We start from the raw sequence: 18025 nt of genomic DNA on the forward strand, positions 1-18025 counted from the left end.
GTGTGTTTTGGGAGCGGCAAGCAGAGCAAACGCAGCTGGTGTCTCCCCGGTGCCCGTTTCCAACCGATGGAAGCATCGCAGCCTGCCCTCGAGAGGGGGGTGGATGGCTGTAGTCCCCTGTCACAGCCTGGGGCAGGGCCGGAGGGGTTTTGTGATCCGCTGGTAGGAGCCTTGTCCTGTACGGGTGCAGCCCCGTAGCCCTCAGTGGTGCCACCTCCCTTCGCAAAGGGTCGTTTGGATGAGATGCTGGGGGCTGTGGTGTAGGGGAGAACCTCTAGAGTCGGGCTGATGCTTGGACTCGATGATCCCAAGGGTCTTTTCCAACCTGAATGATTCTGTGATTTATCTGCGTGCCCCGTCGCTCCTGACAGTCCTTTCCTTGCGTGCCCGAGCCCCTTCGAGGGAGGGTCAGGTTGGCTGCAGGATGGAGCTGCGAGGGAATCCAGTTCTTTTGCTCCCTTCCCCCCCCCCCCCCCCCCCCTCCCGAAATGTAGAAACAAAGGTAAAACCGGGTGTTTAGATTGGAAATATCAATCCCTTGATGTATGTAGGCAGGCTTTGTGGAGATGGGCAGAATGACTTGGTGCATGCTGAACTGTGGAGGATGCTTTTAGCTTAATGGAGCAAAGCACCTTCCTCCTGCAGAAATCAACTAATTGCTGATCCTGAGTCACCAGTGGCCTTAACTCATCAAACATCATTAGCTCCCCAGCATCTGCCCCATGAAAGGGCACTCACATCACCTTCTGAATATCCAGCTTGTGCTCCGGCATTCCAGCAAGCGCTGAATAAATCTGCTAAATGCTCTACACGAGGGTGTGACACGCCGGCGGTTAGCGCTAATTATCGATGGGCATAAGAGCGCTTTTCATCCAGATACATCCCAAAGTGCTTTGCAAGCCACCTTGGTTTTCAAAACATCCTCATTCCCCCGAGAGGAAAAACGTGGCCGTGGCGAGATGTGCCCGGCTGTCCCACGCAGCCTCCGCGGGGCAGGACGCGACGCGCGGCCGACGGCCCTCGAGGGCATCCCGGGGCCCGAGCGGTCCCGACGCTGTGGTCGGTGGGACTTCCCTTCCAGCCGTGCCGGTTGTGCCGGCTTCCTGCATCGGTGGCTGGATTTGAAAACGTTGGCCTTATCTTGGACTGTGTCTCAGTCGGTGGTACCCCATCCCCTTGCTTTTGCATGCATTATTATTAATGTCATAATATTTAGATAACTGCATTGTGCAGTCAGGGTGTGGGTGCGTTGTTCAAGTTGTTCTATTCGATGATGGTTCAGAGCAGGTAGATGTGGTAGAGCCTGAGGCTGGTGGCTTTGCTCCCCTATAACCTGCCTTCATCTGCAACAAACCCACACGGTTGGACGTTGGTTTTCATGCACAAAAGACGAGTATTCAGCCACCACAGTGTTACACCAGCTTTTGTAGGGACTCAAAGGGAAGGCGCTGAAGCGCTGGCTTTGCTGCTTTCCTTACGCCTTCAGTTTATATTCTGCTTTGAGACCTCAAAGGAGGAATCTCAGGCTGCAGGATGCTGCTAATCAGGTTTGAAGTTCCTGCTCTGGCTGTATTGACACAGGGAAGACGATAGATTTATTTTTAATTTGACAAGTGCATTTCAAATATACATGTCTGCACATGGGTGTGCTGCTGACGCTGTCCTTGAAACACTCAGCTTTCATAAGCTCGGTTTTGTTTTGGTTTTACTTTTCAAGGAGATCCTTGACAAGAGAGGAAGGTGCTTAATTTTCTTTCTAACTTCCATCCGGAGCGGCTGGGGAAGGGGACTTTTCTCCACATCTGATACACACAGCGTTAATCTGTATTTACAGCAGTACCTGCTTGGTTTCACTTCAGAGGATTGTGTTTATGTGAGATTGTGGGATATTTTAGGTAGGACCTCTTTGTACAATGGTCTGGGAAATAGCTGGGAATGTTCTCTTCTGTTGGGAGACATTGAAATGATTAAACGACTGCTTCAAGGTTGAGATGAATTGTGCTTGTAGCTGGGACGGGGGTTCATGTAGACCCTAGGCAGTTTGGCCATGACCCCTGATGAACCCTATAGGTGCTACTATTAGTATTGATAATAAAAAGTAACCAAAAAATTCAAGGTCAAAAGTAACGGAGAAACCAAAATATCACCTTCCACCTCCATTCTGCTCGGGACACCAAGCTCCATCATCCGCTTGCTTGATTTTTATTTTTATTTTTTTTCAGACAAACACTTTTGTACCTTCATAGAATCACAGAATGGTTTGGGTTGGAAGAGACCTTTCAAGTTCATCTAGTTCCACCCCCTGCCATGGGCAGGGACACCTTCCACTAGACCAGGTTGCTCAGAGCCCCGTCCAACCTGACCTTGAATGTTTCCAGGGATGAGGCATCTACCACCTCTCTGGGCAACTTGTGCCAGCGTTTCACCACCCTCATTGTAAAAAATTTCTTCCTTAGAGCTAGTCTGAATCGACCCATTTTTAGTTTAAAACCATTACCCCTTGTCCTATCGCTACAGACACTACTAAAAAGTCTGTGCTCACCTTCTGCCCTTCTGACTTTCATGCATGGAAGGGTCTCCTTGTAGACAGCCACAAAGCACAGAGCTGTCTCCTTAATTCTCCTCCTTACAACACCCATGAAAAAAATTTTAAAAACCCCAATCCCTAAACAAAACCCTTGGCTTCAGTTGTGTGACCGATGAGCTGAGACCAGCGCATGTTGTGCCGGTCTGTACTGACTCACTGTCTCCTGGTGCTCCCCCGCTGGACGTGCCTGTCTGTTGTCTCCCAAGTTAGACGTGGGTTTAGAGTGGCATTTTGTGTCTGTCCGCTACCGGCACGATGGGGTTTGGGGGTGGGCTCTCCGGCAGGAAAGCAATGAAAAAAAATAACTGCTGTCGTTGGAGAGGAGCTTTTAGCATGCTATCATTAAATCAGTGTGCTTTGCCTGTTCATTTATGCATCGTGAAGTCAGAGTGTTTTCTGTCTGGCAGAGATGCATGTCTACAGTTCTGACTAAAACAAAAGCTTCTCGTCTTGCACTGGGTTTACAATCCTTTAGTGCTTCCCCACACACACACACGCTGGTTTAACTGGGAGGAGAGTCTGGCTTTGGGCATCAGTGGTCGTTTTTACAACAAGCAAAAGCAGTTTCATCAAGGTCATCAGAAGATCTGCTCCTGCCCGATGGGGTGAGCAGAAGAGGTTAGGGGGGATATAACAGGCTGATTTACTGATCACAGCCCTGTTCCTAGGCTTAACTCCCTGATGATGAGCTTTTTTTGTCCCCTGAAGTAGATCCTCCATATCCCACTCGAAGATGCGTAGCAAAGATGTCCTCGTTAAATGAGGGTGTAGGATGCGGGCTGAAGCTGGACCACTGGAGCAGAGAAGTCTTAGGCTGCTCAGAAGGTTGGGCTACCAGGTGAGGTTTGACACGGTGCTAATCGGGATGACATTATAGAGCAGGAGGAGAAGGAAGGACATCCCTTTAACTCTGCAGCAGAATACAAAGAAATGGGTATTAAGCAAAGTGTGGGGTTTTTTTTCTTTTCTCTCAAAGGTGTTTTAATGGGTAGCTGTCATGTTCAGCTCTGCCATGCCTGATTCAGGATGCTCCCCTCTACCGAAAATAGGAAACAGTTGCAGGGACTCCAGAGAAAAGCACCAAAAAATAAGCAGAAACCTAGAAAACATGAAAAGACTGAAGGAAATGAGGTTGTTTAGTCTAGGGATGAGACGGCTGCGAGGAGAAATAACAGTCCTCGAGTATGTCAAAGGTAGCTGCGAAGGGGAAGGGAGGGAACTGTTCTCCGTGGCCAGTGGTAGGAGGCCAAGAAGTGCTGAGCTCGAACTGCAGCAAGGGAAACAAGTGTTAGGAAAAAACTTCCTAACCTCTGACTGCCAGAGGAGCGGAGCAGTGGAACAGATGGTTTGGGATGGGCTCGGAGTCTCCATCAGTGGAAGTTTCAAAGAGCAGGTTGGCCAAACTGTGCTTTAGGAGAGCTGTTCCTGTTTTGAGGCAGTGGAATAAATTTGACAAATTCTCCAAAAGTCCCTTCCAGTGCTGACTTAGGTGAATTTATGGATTTTGAGCCTGAGTTCAGGGAGGGATAACAAAGAGGCTTTAGGACACAAATCATGTCTCCTGGATCTGCTCCTGGGACTCAGGGAAGTCCTCTGACCCAGGGCAAGCAAGTTCTTTGTAGAAAGCTTTGACAGCACTGAATTTGATGACTTTGCATCTTACCCCAGCTGTCAAGCTGCCTTGCTGCACCCTGCTCCTCCCATGTAATCTCCAGGCTTGACTCAAAAAGCCCATCAGACCTTTTAGCTGTTGTGATCTGCCCCATGATTCAGAGGAGGGGTGAACACTTGCTCCACTGGAGAAGGTTTTGCAGGTCAGGGGGTGCATTTTGCTTGCAAGGGCAGTGCCCACCAGCACTCCTGCAGCACCACCTCTCTTGTGCAATGCTGCACAAAGATCACACTCCGTAACTTGTTTCTCTGCTGCATCATTGCTGATGAGTCAAAACACCCAACCTCTTCCCTGCAACCTTCTCTCAGGGTCATTTTGTTCGACTGTGGGGCTGTGTGTTCCTTTGCCCGCTGTAACATTTTCTGGCATCAGATGGTATATTGTCATCGTGATACTCTTGATATAATAAATTGCAGCTACTTGAAGGATGAGGGTGATGAAGTCAGACTCTCTTTGGTTGTAGCAGGTGACAAAATAAGGGGCAATAACCACAAACCAGCTTTGGAGGTTCAGGATGGGTCTTAGGGAAGCTCCTCCCATAAGAGAGTCGTGGCGCAGAGGAACAGGTTCCCACAGAGGCTGCAGGGTCTCAGTCTTTGGGGGTTATCAAGATTTGGCTGGAGAAAATCCCAGCTGACCTGATCTAATCATACCTCAAATGTAAGGTTGGACTACAGACCTCCTGAGGTCCCTCCAGCCCAACATTTCAGATACCTCTGTGGCATCCGCGCTGCGGAGCCACGAATCTAGGAAGAAATGTAGCTGCTTTGGCCCAGCTCCCCGGGCAGGTGGACAGTCCTTGTTTTGTTTTCCACCAACATGAGAAACCAGGGAGAAGTGCTGTGCTAGAGCAACTCTTCAGCTGCTGAAACTCAAACTGGTTTGGTTAGGGCTAACCCACATGTCTTCCCAAGGCATTGCATCAACCGTAGAGGTAGGGAGTCCACGTGTTATGTGGGGAGTGAAACCAGTGTATTTTCCTGGTGCTTCGGCTTTGCTAAGACAGCTTGAGTGAATGTTCACCTGTCTGTCATGACTTCAGAGCTGACCAATGGCCGTGGCGAAGTCCATGGTAGATGTAAAAGATTGATGGGGCAAAGCACAGGTTGAACTTAAGACAGACAAACAACAGTTAAGGAAAGTGTAACAGGAAGCTGGCTTAGAGTCTCTTTGGAAGAGAGCAGAAGTGATACTGAAACCCTTTTTTTTTTTTTTTTCTCTCTTTTTCCTTTAGCTAGTGTCAGATGCAAGAGGTGATGTAATAGTGTTTACCAGACCGAAGCACATAATTTATAGTAGTGACTCAAAGGCAGAGCAAATATTATTTATTTGGATTTCAGTAGCAGCCGAGACAGCTGGGAATGGGGCTCGATGTGCTGGGTGTTTGGTGAGACCACATCAGCCCTGAAGGATCTGGTCAGATGGGGAAACTGAGGCACAGAGCAGGACGGTGGCATGGCTGCACTTGTGGTCAGGGTCTTTCCCACAGCTGGGAATTCAACTTGACTCTATCACTTCTACCTGAGCCAGGGGTTTCCGAGCTGCTCGCAGGCTGCTGAGGATGTGTGAAGCTACGGAGAGGGGTTGCAACTGGCCCACAAAAGTACATAGTACTTCTGGCAGGGATTTAGATGGAGAGAGTGCCAAGGTCGTCTGGGGGCTCTCTGAGTTGAACCAAAAAATTTGGAAATTACTGCTTTTAATATAAACTGCACTTCCTCCCAGTACTCCATTCAAGCATTTAAAGTCTCACTTCCCTATCATAATGCTTAGGTGAATCTTACAGCACCTAGCAGTGGTGATAAAGCATATTTACCCCTATCTCAGGAGGTGGGAGAAATGAGGAAGAGACCTGGGCTTACTCCAGGGTGCACGGAGAGCAGCAAGAGAGCTGAAACAGGTTTCTGAACTGCTGTCGCAGGCATTTGGCGCAGCCTTTCCTTCACCTCTCAGCCCTTCTCCACGGGACAGACCCATCCTGCCAAGGATTTGGGTAAAAAGAGATTAAGCTCAAGATCAACAGTATGCAAAGGGTTATTATCCCACACCACGTCCATTTTACGTAATTTTAATCGCAGCATACCTAGGCATGTCGCTTGGTCGAGAGGCGTCGTGTAAATACAGGCTGTTGTGATTTCCTCATCCAGGGCTGTGAGCGGGAAGCCTGGCCCTGCCACCAGGGCTGGGGAGAGCCTGGCCCATGCCACTAGCTGGGACACCTGGCTCTGGAGAGGCTCCCAAAGCTGCTGAGCATCCAGAAAGTCTCCTGGAGCATTCTGGATCTGCTGTGGGTCACTGAGCAGCACCTGCAGTAGCATTCCTCCTGTGGATGAAGAAGCTAAGAGCAGACCCGCCCTCAGAAGCTTCGTTTGGTGTCTTCACAGTCTAGTGGTGGCTCCTGTAATGCTGTTCAAATAATAAAAATAGCATGAGAAAGAAAAATCCTCGTTCTTGTTTGCACATCAGATGATCTCTGTGCCTTACCTCTGGTTCTTCCCCAGCACGCAGCACTGCAGGCTCAAAAGGAGCCGAGCAGGGAAAGGCTGGGCTGGGTTTTTGTTTGCCTTTTCCAGTCTCTGATCCCAGCTGAGAAGTTCATCAGTGTTAGAAATGACTTGTTTACACTCTTGCACACCACTGTGTTAATATCCCACCATGGCTGGATGCTTGTAGGCAAAAGCTTTCAGAGCTGCTGTCCTGGAAATGCTGGTGTTAAGTGGTCCAGGTCTTGCTCTCACAGAGGAATGGGTGGGTTTGCTCCTCCTTCAGCTTTTTCAGTCTGAATCTGGAGAAATTGGATCATCACCTGAACACTTTGCTGCCACGTGAAACCAGCTTTGTGGTTATTGCAGGTTAAACCAGCAGCAAATCGGCAGTGAGTGTCAGAGGCTGTATAGATGCAGTCAGTGTGGAGCATCCCTTCTCTCTCTTATTCATGATTGACAACAAAAAAAGCAAATATTCAGTGTGTGAAATTGCAGAAAACAGACCTAAGACCTCAAGAAGTGATCCAGGCCATGTGCACACCTCCAGGCAAACACGCTTGCACCTCAGATATTCCTGCAACAACCTGGCTTTAAAATGTACAAAGAGGAGTTAATTCATCAAGGTCGCCATGTAAACCTGCACAGTGCAGTCGTACACACGTCATCCATCATATCTAGCCATACAACAATTTAAATATGTGCTGTGTTTAATTTTTTTTAATAAATAAATAAAGAAAGATCAACCTTAGTCAAAAAAAACCCCAAACCTTCATATTCATCATTAACCTGCAAGCTGTGCCTTTAAAGAATGGAAGGAAAATATGAGTGCTAAAAGCATGTGTTTCTTGCTGTGTAAGATAGCCAGCGGTGCCTGTTTCTCCAATGAATCTGGAATAATTTGATGCCAGCAACCTGGGGAGGGGAGTATTTCATCTCTGGATTTGTCTTTTCATATTTGGTTCCTTTTTTTTTTTTTTTTTTTTTTTTTTCCTGAGCGCTTGCGCAATTTTCCTGGAGAAGGTTAGGATCTGGGAAATCTTGCATCAGTCTGGTTGTCTGCATTACACTAATGCCTAGAAATGAACTTCTCCATCCAAATGTGAATATTCTCACCCCAAAATGATGCTTGTTCAGCATAGGAGGTTCACTCTTGGGCCAGAAATGGGACATTTTTATTTATAGTTTGAATCTGGCTTTGAGGCAGGACCAGTTGAGAACAGTTCTTAGACATTTCTGTATTAAGTGTTCAGATTGCTTCTTCCTTTCCATTGCTTGAAAAGCTTTTCCATCTCTGCCTACTCTGGACTCTTCTTCACATGGCCTGAGTTTTTAAATCCTGTATGTTCAGTCTCTTTTTCCTGTAATCTAATGACAGAAATATCTTTGTGGGGGGTGGGGGGGGGTGTATTTATTTTTTCTTTCTTTTTCCAACACCTTTTGGACACATCCACATTATTTCCGTGCTGTCTCCTGGATCTAAGACGCTCTCCTAACTGCATCTCAGCACTTGTTATGCATCTTATTCCATTTAAACCTGGTGTTTTCCAAAGACGTTTGCTTTGGAAAGCATTTAGACATCTCTTTGGTGGAGTTCCAGCTCCCGCATCCATATGGTAAAGATGGAAATAACACTTTGAGTCAAAGATTTGTGGTCTTTTGGATTTTGTAGATTTTCAGTGATTAAGGTTTTCTGATGATCACAGCTGCTGCCTCACCCTTTCAGGTTCCTCACTGACCTTCTGAACATCCCCATGGACTTCCATGTGGCTGCCAGAGGATGCAAGCTGGCTTGCTAAACAAACTCCTTGGCTACTTAACACAATACCCGAGTGGGGATTAGGTCTTGTTTCCCAAACTGATTAGTAAACCCTCCTTTCCCTCCTCTTTTCTGGTGACACTGAGGTGTCCTCTAAATTTTCAGCTTCAGAGAGCTGTGTCACACGTACACGTAGGTCTGGTACTGTGAGCTGCTGTTGAACTGGGCGATACTTATGTTTGTCTGCATTTTTTCACTCATAGTAATGTCAGTAATTGTGCTGAATGGGGTTATTAGTCATTGCTACTGATCTCTTCTGCAGATCTTCATCCACATAGTTACTTAAGCATCTTTGGGGTTTTTTGTTCTTTATTTGGAGGGAGGATATGTGGGTTTTGCCTGCTCCCTGGTTGCTCTTGGCTTGAAACAGTGCCCCAAGGAAAAGGGAAGATAGGCTTTGTAATTCATCTCAGGGTTTCAGTACTCCTGGGTTGCTTCTCCTTTGCAAAATCCCACTCACCACCCCTACAGAGACCACCTGGGCACCTCCAGATCTCCTTCCTCCGCACACTGCTTCCACATGGGTGCTGTGCTTGAGAGCCATTCGGCACAGGAAGGGGCAAACACAATAAATGCCCCTTCTGGCTTTTTGACAGCAGAAAATAGCCACTCTGCGTCAATGCCATCAACACTGCACACAGGTTCTTTGATTCTGGGTCTCCGTGTTGTTCCTAAATAACTCCCTCCAGATAGGAAGCTTCCAGGAAAACCTCATTTGCTTTGACTCAAGAAGAATCGATGACTTGAGACTTATGTTCTCCCTCCCTCTCTCCTTCCCTGCCTCCCTCGCCCACTGTCCACTGCATGTAATGTCAGATTGGAGTTTCCAGCGGGGTGGTGGGGAATAGAAGGGCTCATTGTTTCGGGGGTCAGGGCGCAGGGCTGGGGTGGCAGGAGAGAGGGGAGTGGAGCTGGCAGCTGAGCCCCGCTGCTACCTCCAGCCTGGCCTTATATTATCCATAGTGGCAGCTGTGCAGACAGTGAGCATTCTGTGATTGTGGCAGGCTTAAAGCCTTTGAGGGAGAGGAATAAATAAAATAAGTACATGGAAAAAAAAAAAAAAAAGAATCACAGAATAGATGGGATGTAGGGGATGACAGGGAGTGTATGGAGTCCTTCTGGCTGTGCTGAGCAGAAGAAGATGCTGAGAAATGATGCAGGCTGGTCCCTGCTTGAGGCTCGGAATTAGGGATTGGGGTTTGAACCTATCCCTGACTGTGTGTGTCCCCCTCTGAGCCCTCTGTGTGCGTGGAGTGAGGCAGGACCGGGAGTGGGGAGATTTCCTGCCAGCGATCAGGACTTTATCCTGCAGCAATGTGTGTGTGGGTGGACCCCTGACACCGGAGTCTGTGGAGAAGGGTGACGAGAGTGATTAGGAGCCTGGGAAAGCTTTACACGACAGCCCTCCGAAACGGCAAAGGACAGCCACCTTCCAGAGAGAATGAATGAGAAAATGCCCTGATAAAAGCCCACACGGCTGCCATCTGCGCAGAGAGGGGCCAGCATTTTAGCTTGGCTTGTGGGATTTCTTACGGGAGCACCCCTGGATCCTACTCCCAGGAGGCCCAAAGTGTTTGGTACATCACCGAAGGGAGGGGTGTCCCACCTGAACTCACTCCCGGAGAGGTGAGATTTGCAGTCAGGAGCAGTGATCCCTCAGCATCAAACACAGAAGGGGAGCGGGTCACAGGTGTTAAAGCCTGTAAGATCCTTTTGCTTCTGCATCCTTCAGCAAGTTCTGCCTCCGCTATAAATGTGCAATGGGAAGAAACATGCCTCCTCCTACCGAGTCTGAATTTGCACAGTTTTAAAGTATATGAGACACGAGTAATGCAAATATCTGCAACGATAGAAGCTGATACCATGAAGAAAATGCTGGAAAGGAACAAAATCAGTGTTTTGAGGTTTAAACCAGTCAACTAGTTGGCAATAAGTCCTTCCTAGTGGTGGGGCTCCCTCCACCTGCCTTTTTGGAGAGTTTCCACCTGCAACAGGGTGTACTTTGACCTGGGACTAGCTAGATCCAGCACCATACTATGGAGTTGCTCCCAGAGCCATCTTTTGAGCCCCTGCCTCGCACTCCCTTCAAAGTCAACCTGAGGGAGAGCCTGAAAGGATCAGGCCATTGTCTCAAACACTTGCAAAACGTGTTGGCTGAGGCTTTGACTGGGAATCAATCAATATGCTCTTTTTAGCATCAAATCAGTACAGCCAGCTGGCATGCAGACGTACAGGGCTGATGGATCATGTGCTGTCACACGGAGGTGTACCGAGGAGTGAGGTTTGAAGACAAAGTTATGTGTAGAGAAGAAGGTTGTCTGCAGGGTTTTTTTAATGCTGAAAGGCACTTCACGTGCAGCAAAAGGTGGGGCATCTTAGAAGTTGGTGGCGTGAATGGTGCTTTGCAAAATACGCTCAGTCGTGTGTTAAGTATTCACAGTGGAGCTAAAAATGAGTGTGTCTCGGGACAGATGGAAACTGGACCTTGTGCATTGGTCTGGCTTGGAACTGAAAAAGGGACATAAAACAAATTCTGTCTTGTGCTAAGCATAGGATATTTGTGAAGCTTTTTGTACGAGTTTTTAGTTAACTAGGGTGTTTGATGAAAAGATTCTGTTTGTTATGTTTCTCTGTCCATCCTGCTTCTTGGAAGAGTCTGCCATGACCCACTCACTGCTTTTAAATGCCGTCATTAAGGCTAGGTGGGGTGAAACGTGGACCTGCTGCTCTGATGTGCTTGTAATTTCAGATAGGATTGGGTTGTTGAGTACCACTTGGGGATGAGAGGCTTCAAGATTTGCATTTGTAATTAAGGAGAAGAGCTTTTAAAGCCTGTTCTTTGCATGTCTTTGTACCTGAAGCCTCCCACTAACCAACTGTAGCTCAGGTTGAGGAGGAAGGTGAGAAGCCAGAACGACGTGTTTAGAGTTTACATGCTCCCCTCTGCTCTGTGCATTACTGCTGAATCAGCTGTAATTTAGGCAAGGTTTAACCTTCTTTTTTCAGTGCGGAAGGGCCTGGTCAAAACCTTGGATTTGTTTCCTAAAACGCATGGGAGAATTTTGACTAATTATATATATTTTTAAAAAAATAAAATATCAGTTTGCTAGAAAAGCAGACACCAAAGCATGATCAGAAACACAGCTGCGGCGCTCTCCGAGCTGTACCTCAGACATCCATTCCCAGCTGGAGTATATTGCTGGATATTATCATATCTGCTTCTCCCATTTCCCACTTTTGTGCCCAAAGCCCAGTGACGTGGGCTGGGCTTGGGTTCATTTTCTTTCCCCCAAGCTTTAGTCCTTGCACTTTCGGCTCTCTCACTAATATTCATTTATCTACTCTGAATAGTACAAGGTCTTGATATCACAGCACCGAGGTGGGTTGCCAACACAAATGATTTTAGCCTTGCACGTCCCAACAGAGCAGAAAGTTGGTGCAATGGGTTGGACACCCAATGGGTCTCCAAAGGAAAAATTACCTCTGTGCTGCCAGGTTGCGTGCTGGATGCTGGGGTCTTTGCCGTCTCGGCTTTATAAGTAGGAAATTAAAGTGTACATGGATTAAGTGAATCCTTTGGGGTCTGCAACAAGTCCATCACAGCGCTGGGACCTGGACACCAACATCCTTCAGTCCTATCTTCATCCTACTTGTTTCTAAGCCGCCTCCCGGTGTGCTCTGTCCCTGCCGTCTCATGTTGAGAAAGTCCCAAGTTTTCTAAGCCAAGTTCACCTCGTGCGTGCCTTGCCTTCAAGTCCATCGGATAAGGTTAGGAGTGAATTCAGCCTGTTTAAAATCTCAGTTCAGCTGCCAGACAGAAAAATCTGTTGAGTGGAAAGTCAATCAGACATGGGAAAGGAGGGGGAAAAGGCGAGCGGTTGTCACCGGCGCCACATTCATGGTAGGTTTGTGCCATTTTGCAAAACTTGGTGGATTTATTCTGTTTGGGGAGTAAACACGTGGCGGTGCACACATGTGTGCTGGTGTGCAGTCGGGTAATAAGAGTAAATCTTGCCCTGTTTTTGAGAGGCTGGGACTAAAACATGGTATAATAGTGATGCGTATAATTTTGTACGGTGAGGCGGTAATTTACTGTGCTGTTTTGGCCATCAGCACAACAGCTAGAGGCTGCTAAGATAATTTAGTGGTGGTTTGTGGTTATAAATATGTTTCCATCGTGACTAAGGATTCTAATAGATATTAAATTCAGCCAAGGGGGGTTTAGTATTTTATTTTTTTTATTGCATACTCCCCAGTGTTTTTGTTTTGACTTATTAATCTTGAGGAATAAGATGACGGATGGCTATTAAATGTTTTTCTAATGTTTAAAATAGGAATTATAAAAGAAAAAAAAATAGAAGATGCAATTAATTTAGTGTAATCCAGTTGTTCAGTAGTGGGACTCTGGGGTGTCCTTTTGGCTGCTGATACTACAGGGGTGTTGGATGATGTGCAAAGCTATTGTAATGCAATTCTTTGTCACATACAAGTTTTTTACTTGAAACATTTTGGTTAAAAGGGAAAATGTTCTCCATCCATCTTGGCCTCATGCAAGATAAATTGTGCAGAATTAAGAACCAATTTTTGAAATTTAAACACAACCGCATCCAAATGTCAAGGTGCCCACATGTCAGCTCAGGACCTCAGAAACCCTCAGGACCTTAGCTGTGGATTTCCAGCCATGTCCTGCATCCCTGCAAAGACCTCCCTTCCACCACTGAGAAGCAGGCAGTGTGAGAAGCGATATGATCTGCTGTGGGAATGCCTCGGCTCTCCTACTCTGCCGTCCTAATCTGAATAATAACAACAAAAAGTTTGAGGGCTTAGTTTGGAATTGGATAGCTCTCCAAAAATAGGCTCTCCCTGGAGATATCTCCTACTTCCTGCTGGGCTGGAAAAGCTGTGCTGACAGCCTTTGCACTTGGATATTTAGGCATCTCCTGGAAGCTAAAGCATGAAGGAATGCAAAATAATAGAGGAAATCAGTTGAACTTGTTAAATTTCAGAAGAGCATTTGGTTTGAGCTTTGGAAAGTGTTCCCCCACACCCTTCCCGTGTAGAAAGGCACCTGAGCCAAACCCCAATATTTACAAATATTTTTGAGATCTTCCAGGTTTTGGAGCTCAAAAAGATCTTTCTTTTTGAGATCTTCCAGGCTAGACCCTCTTTCTATAAATAATAGCTCTTGGCTTGAATGTGTCTGAGCTCCTGGAAAGTGTGGACCCCAAACAGGGCTCCTTGCATCCAGAGCTGTGTTGGCTCCAACTCCGTCTTCATGTGCTCACAAGTGGGGAAAGGCATTTCATTGAAAAAAACCCAACAAACTTGTGTTATTTTGTTGTGTTGGAAGGTCTCTGACAGTCTCAGGGAATAGCTGATATCATCTGGTGTATCTTAGGAGTTTGTCATCGGGAGCCTTATCTTGGGGATGATGGGCTGAGCCTGGAGGCAGCAGGCTTGGAGGTTTCCTCGCCGCAGATCTCTGCAGGCTGCATGTTTTGGTACCCTCATCCTCCTGTTTTATTGTAGTCTTCCTTTCTCCTTTTCTTCTGATTCTAACGTTTAGAGGGTTGTCAGCAGGAACCCACTTTTCCCAACGTGTGACAACTTGTATTTTACTCGCTGAGGACCTGGTTTTACAGCACCGAGTAGAGCCACCTCTGCAAGCCCACCTTAAAATGAGTAGGAACAAGCACAGAAAGGCTAACGTGGCCACCCCCGTGCTGCAGAGCATCCCAGAAACCCAGGCTGAACCTCTGCCTTCACACACAGCCGTGCCACGAGGAGCAACCCCCTGTTGCAAGCAGAACTCTGCAAAACCAAGGCCAAGGTACAAAAAAAAAAAGCAGTGTTATTAACCTGACTTGCCATGTGGTGAGCCTGGGCTTGGGAAGCTGGAAAAAATCCATATTTCCAAAGTGGTTGATTAGAGATTTTAGTGTGAAACTCCTCCATCCTCCTGCTTTAAGATTTCCACAGGGATTACTGGGATGATGCGTGTGGCTGGAATTTCACCCCGCTGTCTCCCCAGTCACACCATCACCAGCTCTAAAACCCGTGTCGAGAACAGAAGTTCAGTTTCAACCTTTCCCGGCTTGTTTTTCCCATCTGTTTTTAACAGCGTGTTCTTGCCACTTGGACCTTTCTGGGCTCGATCTTGTGATCCCTGATGTAGTATGACATTTCCACTTTATTAGGAATGCTTTTGTTTATTTGCTGGGTGGGTTTCTTTCTTTCTTTCTTTCTTTCTTTCTTTCTTTCTTTCTTTCTTTCTTTTTTTTTTTTTTTTCTTTTTCCCTTTTCCCTAGGTTGTGTGGAGGTTTTCTGCCTCAGCTGCCAATACAAACGTCCCTTCCGTGCTGGGAGGTGCCACCCACACCCGTTCTCTCTGAAATCAGGACAGTTATCTCAGCAGTTGCAAGTCCTTTGAGTTGTTTGGGGGCTCTTATTAAATAAAAAGGAAGTCTGATTATTTTTTTTCTTCCCGTCCTTTTCTACTGTTTCATACAAAATAGCCATATCCTAGAGCACTGAAGCAAGTGAGTTTTTAAGAATCAGTTTAGCTTGCTTAAGGAAAACCAGCAAGAAGGGACTCAGGGCTTGAGTTTGCTGGTGGCATTTTCAGTTTACCCAGCCTGTGTCTACTGTTCTTAGCAGATTGAGTGTATCCCCTGTTGCATGCAAGTATGAGTTTGCTTCTAAGGTGACAGTGGCTGGACCAGCTTTCACATCACTCTGTCTTTCCATTTTTGTATAGAAAGCACAATGTTTCCCTCCAGCACTGGACAAATACAGTCAACAGATGAGTATCCATGCCAGGGCAATATTGCAACTGCAGTTCAGCTCTGCGCATAGTGTGCTGCTCTCCATAACCTACGTGTCCCTCTCTAAAACCTCCTTTATTCTCCTGCCTCAAAGAAATAAATCAAGCGATACCTTTTGGAGTTCTCAGTTCCTGGCTGACATAAATCCCACTCTAGACTTCAAAGATGCTTAGCTGCTTTTCTAAAATACTTTCAGCTGTACCATACCCGCCCATGAAGGATGCGGTGGTGTGAGAAACTGCAATCTGAATAGGGAGCAGTGGTGGTTCCTGGGGGTTTGCATCCAAACAGGCATTTTTTTAAATCAGCAGGAGAGTCCCGTGAGGATCCAGCTGTGGGAGGATGGGGCTCGTGGTGGCATGGGTTCTTGTGCACCTTGCTGGAGCTGCCAGCCCTTGCACCACAAGGAGCAGGTTCTTCACATCATCTTCTTGGCTGGGGGGCATGGAAGACACAGGGATCAGATTGCACATCTCTGTCAGGCTTATATTTATTAAACTGAACCAAATATCAACTGCATTCCTAAGTTGGGAGGGTAAATCCAGCAAGCACCGTGTGGCTGTAACAAGCCAGGAGTGGAGATAAGTCTGATTCACTCCGGGTTGGTTCAGCCCACACTTCAGTAAAGCTTCAGGACCAAATCTTTGGTTGCTGTGACCCGGAAAGGATCCTCTGATCAAATGAAAGGGGCTGCTGAACCCCTCTCCTACACCTGTGGTCCTGTACGAACACAACCCACAACCGCTGTCATTTGTTCAACATGTGGAAAATCTTTGTTCTTTGCCATCAGGATCACAATTTGGGCCTATAACTGTAAGGGTTTGCAACCAAAAATCATTTACAGAGCCAAAACTACCCAAAAAAGCGTGGAAAGTCCCGTGGACCTCAGAACTGCTGTGTCTGCTTTTTTGATTCTTTTTAAATGTTGGCCTTCCCAGGAAAGCAGAGATCCCTCCCGAGACCCCGCGACTCTGATTGCTTCCAGCCAAGCAGCAGGGGCATGTTTCTGTCCAGTGAATCTGGTTTCTGCATCAGCTTTCCCCGAGAGCAACCTTTACCTTGCTCTGTCTTTCCATTTTGTGTAGAAATTGCCGTGCATCCCTCCAGCGCTGAAGGAAAACCATTAACAGATGACTATCTATGCCACAGCAATAAGGCAAAATGACCTTTTCAATATCCTCCCCTGAAGGAACTGGAGACCGTGCTGGCTCCCGGGGTTTTCTTGGGACGTGCTTTGGTCAGCATCTGCCCAAAGATGCTCCCAAAGACCTCACCTCCTCCCGTATAGATTAAGATTTGCTGGTACCCAGCATTAAACAAAGTCGAGGCGAACCTCATCTTCCTGTTGCATTGATTGGGCGTGTTTAATGGCAGATGCCGTAAAAATAAAAGGAATCATCAATAAAAAGGACTGATTGCAAGTGCAGATGCTTTGGAGCAGGACTGGGGGACAATCTACATGTGGCAGCCAGTCCTCAGCTGTGTGCCTTGGCTGGATTCAGGACCGAGGGATATAGAGGATAAAACACCAGGCAGTACCAGGCTGCTTGGATGGATTCCTCTGACTTGCTGTGATACGCTGAAATAGCCTTTATGGGTTTATTTTTAACATTGGGGAAGGTCTTGTCTGCTGGAAATTAAACTGATCGATATGCGCTCAGGGTCCTCGTCTGGCTTGAAATGCTCCGTGACGGATACGCCTTGCAGAGCCCTTGACCGTCGCCCTCCGTGGGTGCTCAGAGAGGGAGTACGGGGTGGGGGGATGAGGATGGGGCGGATGCTGTTGAGCCTGAGTGGAATTTGGCCTCTGGGGGCTTTTGCCCCAGGGATGACGGGGTTTTGTGCCCACTCAGGGCCAGCTTTCATCCTGCAGCAGGATATTGAAAATAATAGGGTTTTCTCATCTTTGTGACTGTTTTATGAGCCAGCTTCTAACAGTGTCCCTGTTTCCCCAGGGGAAGTGGCTGCTAATTTTTTTTCTTAGCTTGTTAGACTTGCTGTAGGTCTCCCTGACGGAGGATTTTTGAACAAGGTTTTCAATATTCATAGACTTAACTACGTCATGAAAAAAGGGTCATTAGTTCCTCCAATTTAATCTCAGATCATTAAGTCCATGCTACTGCTTTCCTGTGCCATCTTTTATTCTCCTTGTCCTTCCTAAGTGCTGTTTGTTTTTTTATCGCTCTGTGTATCCTTTCAGCAATAGTGCTAGCATATTTATTAGTATTAATTGGCATATGTGCAACAAATGTCATGCAAGGATCACAGAAGCCGTTGCCTTGGAGAAATCAGAGTATTTAAACCACATGGGGAACCAGAGGCACCAAAGAAACCAGATGGGCATCAGCTGCAGGCATGCCCTGACAGACCTGACCGTGATTTCTTCCTAAAAAGCAGTTTGGACCTTGCAACTGTTGGCTCACGCTTGCTTTGAACTACTTCAGCCGTGCCCTGGAAACCAGGTGCTACCCAGGTCTTTATTCCAACAAACCTGCCAGCTTTTGCACTGCCTCCAATCCCGCAACATGCATCACTCCCCCCGCATTGTGCCACCCAAAACCCACCAGCCCGCGCGGAGCTAAAGCAGTGCTGAAAGGCAAAAAAGGGGAAAAAAAAAAAATAAATTAGAAGAGGCCTGTT

General features: G+C 47.0%; 1 protein-coding gene across 1 annotated transcript in view; it reads left to right on the forward strand.

Annotated features, from left to right (window-relative positions):
- Positions 1-18025, forward strand: part of GAB2 (GRB2 associated binding protein 2) — a 97890-nt gene that overhangs the window by 1029 nt on the left and 78836 nt on the right. The gene's annotated exons all lie outside the window — the stretch shown is intronic.

This window comes from Athene noctua, chromosome 1, assembly GCF_965140245.1.
Source record: "Athene noctua chromosome 1, bAthNoc1.hap1.1, whole genome shotgun sequence".
In the NCBI taxonomy this organism is placed as follows: Eukaryota; Metazoa; Chordata; class Aves; order Strigiformes; family Strigidae; genus Athene; species Athene noctua.